Below are 12,671 nucleotides of genomic sequence, written 5' to 3'. Positions count from 1 at the left end.
CTGAACTGTGAAATGAGATCAGCTGGTATATACCTTTACCCTCTGATAAACATAAGGCATTTCACTTCCCCAAACTGATGGAAAACATCACTAAATTTGTATACATCCACCGCTACCTGTGATTATGGGATCAGACGTTTGTGTACAGTTCCATTCCAGTTGATCCTATATAAGGAAGAATTTTACCATCGTAATTGCTATTCCCAAAGGTTAACATAAACTGCTTTAGTCAGCAAAATATATATATCATCTTTGCCTTGCTGTATTATAAATTGCTGACTCTCTCTTCTTTAGAGCCAATAGTCATTTCTTTGCCTCCTTAATTTATGCATGAAGCTAAAAGAAAAACCACTTAGTATTCTTAATGAAATGGCATAAGGTTTAGATAATTTTTTTACTATATGCAGTAAAAATGCAAATGTGTGTGGCTTATTTGCAAATGCAGACATTAATAACTGATATTTAAACAGGCTGGATTAGCAATTTTACTGATATATTCAAGAGATTTTTCCAATAATTTGCACACTCAAAATCAATTTGAATACAACATGTAAATTGAATTTAATTTTTTGATATAAAATTGTAGTTATCAGCTTGAACCATTAAATTTACTATTTAATATATGCTTTCCAGCTCACTTGGTTAGAATTTCATTGCGCCTTATCTATATAAATTTAATTAGGCTCGATATCATCAGTATATTATAGAACTAATTAAAGATTTAGATAAGTGCTGAGGGGACTTATTGAAAACTCCATAAAGTTCCATTTAGAAAATGAGATACTCTTCCTTCAGTTCATTGTGAGAGAACGAAACAGCAAGAAGTGTTTCTTGCAGTGATTCTGAAAAATTATTTAACTGGATTTAATGGACTTATTCCATTCTTTGAAGAGCTTTTTAATTACTCTGTATCTTTGTGCAGTCCAACAACAGTTATAATCTTTGTTTAAAGACTTTAAAATCTTCTCCTCCCACTGAGCTAACTGTCTTGTATTCTGGTGTGCACATGTGAGTGTGTGTGTGTGTGTGTGTGTGTGTGTGTACACAGGTAGGTGGTACAGGATTTTTAAACCCTGATTGAGATCATTTAATATGTAATGGTTCTTATGGGGAAATCTACCAGTTCTCACAAGTAGGATAAACACTGAGAAAGATCAGAGAATGCCCACCATAAACACAGCAGGAAAAGGGAGAAGATGAGAAACCCTGACCCAAGAGAAAGTCCCTGGGCAAAACTGAGGTTCCCGAGTATGGCTTCTTTGAATAAATTGTTTTGTAGACATCACTTTGAATTCCCTTGTATCTGCGACTCCGCTATGGAATATAAAGCAGATTATTTAAAAGACCGATTTCAACTAAGTGCTTTGTGTCTTCATTACAAAGCACAAGAAAGCCTTTTACTACAATGAAGCCACTATTACTTTCCATTGAGTATGCACTGAAATAAAGCCGCATCTACCGCACTCCCAGGGTGCTCAATGCTCTTGTCAAAAAGCACATTTTTTTTTTTCCAGTGCAGATTGAGTGACACAATGCATGGTTTAAAAAAAAAAAAAGGAAAAAAGAAAGTGAGAGGACAAATACCAAATGTAGGCCATCTATGACTGGGAACACTGTTGTTCAGTATAGAGACACCCAGGAAGCCAGCGAGCCAGAAAAACTGCTGAGGGCCTGTGTGGTGTGATAGAAAAGTTCCGGGCTTTGGGCTTAGGAGAAACAGATGTAAAGCTCTGCTGCTGATTAGCTGTGTGACCTGGGCCCTAATCTTTCCACGCCTAAATTTCTTTCCCTGGAAAATGGAAATAATATTGATAATGCTGCCCCTGCTGCCTACTTCAGTCCCCCTCATGGATTGGGATGCTTTTTAAATGTCATCTCTTCTAGTTTTAATCCATTTACTTTTCCAGACACAGAAACTGAGGTACAGTGGGATTAAGTGGTATGATCATGATCACTGGTGAGCTAGTGGCAGGGCCAGGATTGGAATAGATACCTCTGAGATTAGGTCTGCACTGTCACATGGACTATAAAAGAACACATGGGCATTTTCTTTCTTTCTTTTTTTTTAAATTTGTTTGGCTGTGCCGGGTCTTAGTTGCGGCATACGGGCTCTTAGTTGCGGCATGCAGGATCTAGTTCCCTGACCAGGGATCGAACCCGGGGCCCCCTGTGTTGGGAGCGTGAGTCTTAACCACTGGACCACCAGGGAAGTCCCCCACATGGGCATTTTCTTGGGGACATCCTGGCTGCACTTGGTAGCACTCAGGTTTTTTTTCCCCAAGCAACTATTTCTGAAACACGTCACTGCAGTTTCCCTGCCCAAATGGTTTGTAAACATTTGCACCCCCCAGTCTGAGAAAACATTTGCAGGAACATTTGGGTCACAAACCAATGTTCGTATCACCCCCCCACACTTGAAATGTTTCCCTTTGAAAACATTAGAAATGGTGCCAGTAAAGCAGATTCTCGATAGAAGCGTAAGCCTGGAGTGGGAGGGACACTCCCAGCTACCTGGTTTGGGACATTCAGGGACCTCCAGGCACAGCAGTTCCTTCCAGGCCCAGAAGGAATGTGCAGCATCTCCCAGCACAACCTTAGACTGTGACATTCTTTGGTCTTGAAGTATAATAGGTACATGAAGAAGTGCTACAGGTTAGGTGAGGGTTTTTTGGTGGGGGTGGGGGGTGTGGGTAAGCAGGTTAGTTCCCTCCTGTGCCTGTGAATTTAGATGAGGTGTTGAAGGGGAAGTGAGGAGAGAAGAGGCAGAAAACTGGCCAGAAAGTCTCACTGTAGAAAGGACAGACTGCCGGCTTACTGGTTTCTTCCTTATTTTTTGCCACCCTCCCCTGCTGAGTGTGCAGCTTCAACACCGTAGTGCTGGTTTCAAGCAGGGTATCTAAGTTAACCTTGGTTAGTAGCACTGGCCTGATCAATGATGGAGCATGGACTAGTGACTAGATCAGTAACTTGGGGGTCCAGGCAGAGGGGGCTTAATCATAACTCTACTTCTGACTTGTGGATTACCTCAAATAATCCTGTTACCGAACCAAACTTTGGTCCGCTCACCTGCGACGCAGCAAAGCCAGTCTACTGCCACCGGGTTGTGATGAAGGAAACTACAGCGTTTATCATAGGACCCCAAGCAAGGAGAATGGGCAGCTTGTGCTCAGAAGACCCAAACTCCTCGATGGCTTTCAGGAAAGGGTTTTTAAAGGCAGTATTTGGAGTGAGGGTTGCAGTTCATAGACTTTCTTCTGATTGGTTGGTGGTGGGGTAATAGGGTGATGTTTTGTGAATCTTAATCAGCAACCTCTGGTTCTGTCCAGTCTGGAGTCTACGTGCTAGTGGTCAGCATGTAGTCACCTTCCTCTATCTACCAGGGTCGGGGTCCTTGTTTCTACAGAAAAACTCAAAGATATGTGTCAGATTGTTATGTATATCTCTTGAGGAGGAGCTAGGACTCTGTTTTATCAGTGAACTATTGTTTAAGCTATCATTACTCTTGCTTGACTGCTTTTCCTTTGCTTCTGTGTTCCCTCACTTCCCTAATTGATAACTGCTTTAGTCTGCTCTTTGGACCTCAGGAAAGGTCTAGGAAACCAAACCCTTTTTCTACAAACAGGAAACAGAGTACACAGAGGGACTTTTGTACCCAGGAGAACCCCATAGAGCCCTGCTTGGTTTCAGTCCCCCCTTTTCTTTGATACTCCTCAACCTGAGGGGAACAGGGATGGAACAAGAAAGGGAATAAAGTTTTAGATGAAGAGGTTCATCATAAGGACCTCCCTGGCGGTCCAGTGGTTAAGACTCCTGCTTCCACTGCAGGAGGCGCAGATTGGATCCCTGGTCAAGGAACTAGGATCCTGCGTGCCACACGGTGCGGCTAAAAACAAAAAAAAAAGAGGTTCATCATAAACTCACTAGGGGAACTCAGTTTTAGGGGGACTTGATTTCACTCCCCTCTGCCACCTTCCTCTCATTTCGTTTCCTATACTGATCCCAGGTCTCGAAAGCAGCGTTTCCCTGGGGCCACGGGAGAATAATCATAGGCCCCATCCTGCTTGCCGACAGAGCCCCACTAGACTGTATGTGAAGCACTGTGGAAGTTCATTAGATTTTTGAAAGCCCTGGAAATTATGAGACACTAATTCTGAAGTTAGCAGATGTGAGAAAATGGAATAAGCCCTCTCACTCTTTCCTACCACTTTATTCTACAGTATTTGTGGAAAACTGGGTTCAGGAGTCCAGGCTATTCTTGCTGCTTTTTAAAATAACTTTCGACTTTTCTCATTATGGATCAACATACTTTTTCTGTAAAATCTGTCCCCACCCCACCGTACACCTCCCTTTCTAGTACAGCCTCAGCTCAACCCTGAGGAGTCGCTCGTTAACCAGGAATAAAGATCTGAAGGTCAGCTGTGTGAAAAAGCAGAGGAGTGCAAGAAGTCTCAAATTTCACTTTAATTCAGCATAAGGTAGCACAACAGCCACACTTTGAGCTGTTGACAAAAAATTAATCAGTCGATCTAAGAAAGAAATGGAAAATTTTATTTGAGCCAAATTTGAGGATTATAACCTGAGAAGAGCATCTCAGAAAGCTCTGCGCACTGTTACACCCATTAGAAGTCAAGGCACAGTTATACAAGTTTTTTGAGACAGAGGGCTGTACATCAAATGATGTATTATTGACAGTTTACATAATCCAGATCTAAGCGTCATCATGGTGCGACATGTGACCCCTCACAAGCTCAAGAAAGATTGGTATCTTTTAAGGAGTTGTCTTGTTGACGCCGGGAGAATGTTGCTCTTTATGGTTGAGCAGGTATTCCTGCTTGATGGGGGAGGTCTGGACAATGCATAATGCAGATACACAATGCAAAGTGGAGCGGGGGAGGGGGGAGGCCAAAGGGCAGAGAATTTTTATGTTTAAATTTTTCTTGTCTTGCCATAAAATATGAATTTTATTTCACAGAGCAGTCATCTGCACCTGTGCTTCTAATTTTTTCCCCCATCTGATACCCAGGCTAAAATAATATTCATATATTCTTGCCAGATATGTGTATTTGCATTAGCCCTTTGCAGTTTATATAGGGCTGTCACAAATATGATCATAATGAGTCTCTTGATTATGAGTAAACATTTTTGTCTCCCCAAGCTTGATTCTGGGTGTAAATTGTTTTCTCATGGCCCAACTCAGAGTTTTTCTGGAGTGATCTGGGGGAGGTAGGATAGGGATCTGGCTGTTGTTAACCAGCCTGCTGACCTTAGGTATTTAGCCCTTGTGATGCTCGACTGTGAGGATGAAATCAGGTAAACCTTAAAGCATTTGGCATATAGCAAGTGTTAAATTAAGTAGTCATTGTTCCCCTTAATAAAAACATTCGTATAATCATTAGTGGATCTTTGACTCAATTATATTTCTATTACTCTGTAATCATACACATAGAATTGTTCCCAATCCTAACCTCTTTTTCTAGTGGAGGTTATTCATTATAAGTTGTCATAAATTTTTCTTGAGAATGGGGATGGAGGGAGTTCAAAGGCATTTAGTGCCAAGATGCTGGGGAGTCACGGAACCTACAAAAGTGTGGAACCCTGAGAAATGGCTTTAGTTCATTTCGGGACACTTAGTGAAAATGTGAGCTGGTGAAAATGTTTCTGTATCTGGCAGCTTACAGAATCTTTTCTGCAAATGTCACAGAAGAACATGGAACTGCAGCAAATGTCTTGATTAATGGATCAATCTTCACAACAGTATTGGCTGTGGATGTATGTCTTCTGTAGAGTTAAGACAGGGTTCTAGGACTTCCCCGGAGGCGCAATGGTTACCAATCCGCCTGCCAGTGCAGGGGACACGGGTTCGAGCCCTGGTCCGGGAAGATCCCACATGCCGTGGAGCAACTAAGCCCATGAGCCACAACTACTGAGCCTGCATTCTAGAGCCCATGAGCCGCAACTACTGAAGCCCACGCGCCTAGAGCCCGTGTTCTGCAACAAGAGAAGCCACCGCAGTGAGAAGCCCACGCAACGCAACAAAGAGTAGCCCCCGCTCGCCACAACTAGAGAAAGCCCGCGCGCAGCAACGAAGACCCAATGCAGCCAAAAATAGATAAATTAATTTTTAAAAAATAATTTTAAAAAAAGTCAAGGTTTTAGTTCATAAAACTAGCATTTTTATAACAGCTTTATTGAGATAGAATTTACATACCATAAACATTAACCCTTTTAAAGTGTGAAATTCACTTTTTTTTATATAGTCATAGATGTATAGCCATCATCACTAGCTAATTTTAGAACATTTTCATTACCCCAAAAAGAAACCCAGTACCCACAAGCAGTCACTCCCAGCCCCCCACCCCACCCCTGGCCACCACTAATCTACTTCCTGCCCCTGTGAATTTGCCTAATCTGGATATACCATATAAATACAGCATGTGATCTTTTGTGATGAGCTTCTTTTAGTTAGGATGTTTTCAAGGTTCATAAAGTTAGCAGTTGTCTTAATGTTAGGATATGAGACTAAATTAAAAACCCAGGTACCCACTCCAACACTTGGCCTATTGCCTGCTCTCTTTGTCTTTTCTTTTTTGTTTGGAGTAGGGAGAGAAGAGAGAAAAGGAAGGTAATGTGTTTTTATTGAAGTATAATATACATACAGTAAACTTTACAAATCTTAACTATACAGCTTGATTACTTTTTACAAAGTGAATACGCTCAGATAACCATCACCGAGATAAAAGCAGAGAATGTTAGCATCACCCCAGAAGCCTCCTTGTACCCCTTTCTTAGTCACTACCCCCAGGACAGGTATTTCCTGATTTTGGTTGATTTTATCTTTTTGAGTTCGGTTCCCTGCACAGCCGCCATACAGCCATGTGGGTGTCCCAGCCTCTTCGAACTCTGATTTCAGAACAGACGTTTCCTCAGCACTCAGGGCCTCAGTCACTGCATTCACTACTGTTAGTTCCCATGGGAAGTAAAGCAATACTGAACCTCTCAGGAGCCCCTTGCTATGCACTCTGTGTCCTCCCGGCTATTCTGGGCCACCTGACCCCAGGCCTCGTGCTTCTCCTGTCTTGGTCTCCAGCTTCCCTTCCAAACACCAGCACTCCCTTGAGCACGGGCCATTACAAGGGAGGGGAAAAAAACACCACCTCTGGGCAGGCACAGTGTGTGACAGACGTTGACCTGCAAAGGCAAGCCTTTTGAGGGGAGACTCCCATTTACAATGGAGGCAGCCCTCACTCTGCCACTAAACTCACCTGCTATGTCACCGGCTGGTTTCCATTCTGATCAGAGGGGTATTCCTGTCACGAAACTCTGTGTGTTAGCTTCTCTGCAGAAATTTTAAGAAAATCTTTTATTCCAGAAATTAAGTTTTCATTTTAAATTACTTTCTGCTCTTTGAAAACTTTAGTTTCTGTGTGGTCCAGAGCTATAGGTTAGCATTAGCATTTAAATAGAAGTATTAAGCACACTCAAAGACCTTTCTCTCAGAACTTGCCCTTTCGGGGAGGTTTTTCAAATCTGATACTTTTTTCTTCCTAAAAAAGGAATGCAAATGCTATATGTATTTTCCCCATCAAAGGCCCTTTTCTTTATATATATTCAGACTTAGGAGAAAGGCATTGTTGATCAGTCTTACTATTAGTCTTTTTAATGGAAAGGGTCAGTTTAAAAAAATTGCTATTCCATCCCTCAAGGCCCGATATTCTCTGCTGACTCTAAGAATGAATTTTCCTATGGTTAATTTTATCCTATTATGTCTCATTTTTCTCCAGACACCCTCTAGGAACTCAAATCCCAATTATAAACTAAGAGTCTGGTGCCAGCCAATTCTTGCTATGTAATATGAGGCTCCCAGTACCAGTGTTCCCAGAAGCTCCCCATAACTGCAGTAGAGAATCCAAAGGGCCAGGGTCTGAATCTACGGTCAGTCTCATGAAGAACTTGACCTTCTTCTCAGACCCTCTATTTATCTGCCAACTAAGGTTATCAAGCCTAATGTGTGTGGTTGTCAAGAGATTAAACAAGATAGTGACCTTCCTCCTAATTTATGATTTTATATGTAACTGTAAGTGTCTTAGATCCTCTCTCCCTCACATTGAGCTCCCTCAACCAGACCAGTGGAGGAGTAGGGATAGAAGGTAGCTTCTGGTAAAAGGCATCCCTCCTGCTTTCTTCTGTTGTTACTGCCTGTCTTCCCTTTCCTCTCTGCCTCATCTCAGCCCGGCAGTGAGTACTGTAATAGTTCATGCCAGTCGTGACCTGAACAAAAGCTACTAGAGGTGAGGGCCTGGATTTTCCTATCAAGGTATTGGCGCCCTTCTCTCTCTTTGAGGTTGATTCTGTTCAGCTACAAGCTTGGGAACAGGAGTTGTGAGGAAACCTAGAAGATGGATATGGCCTGATAGAGGAGAAGCTGGGTAGTCCGACAGCCTGAAGGCTCTCTATCTTCTCCGACTGTCCGTCCTCCACCTACAGAAAGACCTGGAGAGGCCTTTCTAAAACCCAGTTGTCATCATGTCTGACTTCTTCCAAAAATCCTCTCTTCAGATTCCTCCCCATCAACTACAGCTTTGGTTCCCAAATGTCAGTGTGGAAACCGAAGCTAGACCGTCGTTGTCTTCCTTAGGAAAATGAGAAAAATAATGACAGTCTAGTGAGTTTGTCTCTCATAAAAGAAAACATGTCCCTTTTGTCCTGAGATTATTTCTTTCCTGCTTGAGGAGTATTAAAATACCTCCTTTTATTGAATCCTGGTAATAATAGATGATAATACTTTTGTCTTAATAACCTGGGCAAAACAAAAGGCTAACACCTCAAAAACAGTCACACCCTCCATCCCTTTCTTTGATCCACCCACGAAAGTCCAGTCTTTACTGTGACACACAAGGTCCGCTATCATCTGGCTCTAGCTTACCTTGCTAACCTCTCATCCCTCCTTCCCCCTCCACACACCGGTTGCACTCTGGGGAGGGATAAACCATTTGTAGTTCCCCCCAAATACCATATTCTTCCTACCTTCCCACCCACTTCACACATTCTGCCTCCCTTACTTCTAAGAGTTCTTTCCTTCCCTCATGTTTGCCTCTTCGTTAATGTCTCCTCAAAACAGCCTTCCCTGACTGATCTAAGAAGTACACAGCCCTTCCTGTTGGTGATCTTAGATCGTCTTATTTGTACCTTTATTACAGCTACTGTCACATTACTGTAAATACGTGGCCAGTGTCACACCAGACTCTGCATCTCCAGAGAGCAAGGACTGTGTTTTGCTCATTTCTGCATCCACAGTACCTACAATATACTACCTGGTGCATAATTGATGCTTAAATATTTGTTGAGCAAATAAACAAAAAAAGAATTTTGAAAGGTACTGTATAAGCACTGAGGACGCTATGGGGAGTCATAAGACATAGTCTTTGTCATCAAGAAGGCTGCATTCTGGGAAAAGATAATAAATATATATTATGGTACATCCATATAATTGAATCCTCTGCAGCTATTAAGAAGAATGAGGCAGGTTGATATGTACTGAAATGGAACCACATCTAAGATATATTAAGTGGAAAAAGCAAGTTGTAGAAGACCATGTAAACACCACTTCTCTTTAAATATGTGTGGTGTGTGTGGGTACACACACACACACGCACATGCTCACACACAGCTCACACACACATACATACACGTGCATGTGCACTCACACACAACTATGCTTGTATATGTATTGAATATAGAATGTATTTGAAAGAATACCCTGGAAACTTTGTAACAGCGATTGTCTCCAGGAAAGGAAACGGTGGATGGCTAAGGGACAGGAGTAGGAGAGAGACTTTGCACTGTATGCTTTTTGTCCCTTTTGTTTTGTTTATTTAACAAACGCTTATGTATTATGTGCACTTTATAGATATTAACTAGTTTAATCCTCCTGACAACCCTATGAGGTGGATATTGTCAGTATCCTCATTTCATGGTTGAGGAAACTGAAGCCCAGAGAGGTAACTTTTGCAAGTTCACACAGGTAGTAACTAAATACCCTGATACCTTTTTAAAAAATTGCATCTCTAGTTCCAGAAGAATCTTAGTTGCTCTGTTTTGTTTTGTATTTTAAATAAACAGATCCTACTGTGGATGATACATGTTAAATGGGTGACACATCTGTAAGTAACAGGGAAGGAAGAAATTGCTCAGGATAGCTTCATAGAGGATAGGGGTTTCAGCAGTCTTGAAGGTTAGGCTTTGAATACACAAACCCAGAGCCAAAAAGAACTAAATATGTTCAAGGGGCTTTGATAGCTCAGTTTGGCTTCAATAGATGGTTGATAGAGGAGAAAAGTGGGGAAAAAAGGTGGAATTGGCACCAAATCCAAGGCTTTGGATGTCAGTGTTAGGAGTTCGGACTTTATCCTCTTGGCACTAGTGAATACACAAGTTGTTGTTGTTTTAACAAAGAATAGTGATCTGATGCAGGTAGAACTGGAGAAGATTAACCTAGGAGGAGTTAGTGATTGTGAGAGACTCAGGTAGGAGCTTAAATAGTTAAGATCTATGATAATGAGATTGGTAAGAAGAAATGAATATATAAGATGTTGCACTGATAGACCTGGTGATCATCAGGCAAAGAAATAAAGAGCGAAGACTCAAAAGTGACACTGACATCCAGAGGTTTTGCAAACTACAGTGCTGTGAAGCAAAACTTGCAAGTTAGGGAGGCCACCTGATAAGGGCATCTGATAGAAATGTCTGCAAATCAGTGAAAATGAAGCTTTGGTCTATTCAGAGACCAGATCATCAGAGAGAAACCATCTCATACACAGACTTTTGGAAGCAGAGAGAGAAGAACACAGAGCAGGGCGAGCCCCTGACTGGGAGGAAGGCCTGCAGTAGGCAGACAGAATAGGAGCCGTTAAAGGGAAGGAAGGACCTCAGGGAGCTGGGGGAAGAGCCTGAACCACGTGGCTCCGAGAGCGGGGAGTCCAGGATGGAAACTGTCAAGGGGAAAGACCACTGTGTTTGTCTACTAGGATGTCATCGGTGACCTTTTTGAATATAGTTTCAGACAAAGTGGAGGCTTTTGAAGGATAGCGAATACAAATGATTTTTCTGAGAAATTTGACAATGAAAGGGAGAATAGAGACGAGATGAGACGTAGAGTGGACCCAGGATTGCGTGAAGGGCTTAGAGTTTGTTGGTTGGTTTGGTTTTTGTCCAAATATGAGAAACAAGGATATCTGAAGGCAGACGTGAAAGAACCTGTGAAAGGGGTAGATACTAGATAGAGGAGTTGAAAACAAAACCCCAGCAAGATCCTCAAGGCAATGGGAGGGATTGGGATTAAAAGCATAAGGCCAATCTTAGAGAGAAAGGGGAAAAAAGGCTAGAAAAGAAACCCCTCTTTTGAGCCAAGAGTCGACAGGAAAAGATTAATAAAAAATCATTTCAGTGTGGAGGATAGGATGCCTCACACAGTTATGGTAAAGTAGGCTCCAAAGAGATAATATGTATGTGGCCGGTACAATAAAAGTTACCTGTGGTTTTTTTTGTTTGTTTTTGCTTTTGTTTTTTTTTTTTTTTTTTACCATTTTTACAGAGCGGGTATTCTACCATGTTGTTTGATTTAATCCTCAAACCTACCTTGTGATGTTATATTATTTACCCTATTGCATAAATGAAGAAATTGAAGTTCAGACAGGCTAAGAAATTTCTGAGGTCAAACAGGTTATGTAAATGATACGGGATTCATGTCTAATTCTGCCAGCGAATGAAAGAATAGTTGGGGAGGATTGCAGATGACTAGCCAAAAACAGATGTCTTTCCTCTGTGCCCTCCCCTTTTTCACCTGCAGCCAGTTATCCCAAACATCCACATCACCCTCTCAGAATTACATCAGAATAATACCCATTAGCCTGTTACACAGAGCACCTATGTTATTCATAGTTCCTCCCTTCCCAAGGTCAAAGAATCATTGACTGCTTTTTTACCTTGTGCTCTATCACTTAATGAAATTTACTGACTGTTGGCTCTCTCATTCATTCTTTCCTTTTCATTTATTCACCACTCCCTTGATGCCCGGGGGGTAACAACAAATGGTACAGAATCCAACCCTGCCATCAGAGAGCCTGCATTCTAGGATGGGAGGCAGACATTAATTTATGTAATAAATAACTTACATAACATTTACTCTGTTCCAGCCACTGTTCTTCATTATTTGATCCTTGTAACAACCTCATTTACTTTTTCCTTTCTCAGATGAAGAAAATAAGGCACGGAGAGGTTAATAAATTGCCCAAGAACAGACAAATAGTAAGAGGCGGAATTGAGATTCAAACCCAGGCCCCTGACTCCTGAGTCCATGATCTTAACCACTGTATTATGCTGTGTCTCTAATTGTGTGTGTGTGTGTATGCACATATTTTTAAAATATACAACATATATGTTAAAAATATATTTTAGAAATATATATATCTTTTGATGGGGATGAAGACTAAAAAGAAAAGAAGCTAAGTAAAAGGACAAAGCTTGATGAGGATGGGGCAGGTATCATTTTACCTAAGGTGGTCAGGGAAAACCTCACTTACTGATAAGCTGACATTTGAGCAAAAATTGGACTGAATCTCTTCTAATCTTCTGTTTTCCTCCAGCCTTCTGTCCCTTTAATCCCATTTGATACT

The 12,671-nt window shown here is 41.6% G+C and overlaps 1 protein-coding gene across 1 annotated transcript in view; it reads left to right on the top strand.

The window, feature by feature from the left end:
- EXOC4 (exocyst complex component 4) overlaps positions 1-12,671 on the top strand; it is a 797,314-nt gene that overhangs the window by 772,556 nt on the left and 12,087 nt on the right. The window lies entirely within an intron of this gene.

Source organism: Balaenoptera musculus, chromosome 9, assembly GCF_009873245.2.
Source record: "Balaenoptera musculus isolate JJ_BM4_2016_0621 chromosome 9, mBalMus1.pri.v3, whole genome shotgun sequence".
Lineage (NCBI taxonomy): Eukaryota > Metazoa > Chordata > Mammalia > Artiodactyla > Balaenopteridae > Balaenoptera > Balaenoptera musculus.
The sequence above is the reverse complement of the archived record's forward strand: the minus strand, read 5'-3'. Positions and strand labels throughout refer to the sequence as shown.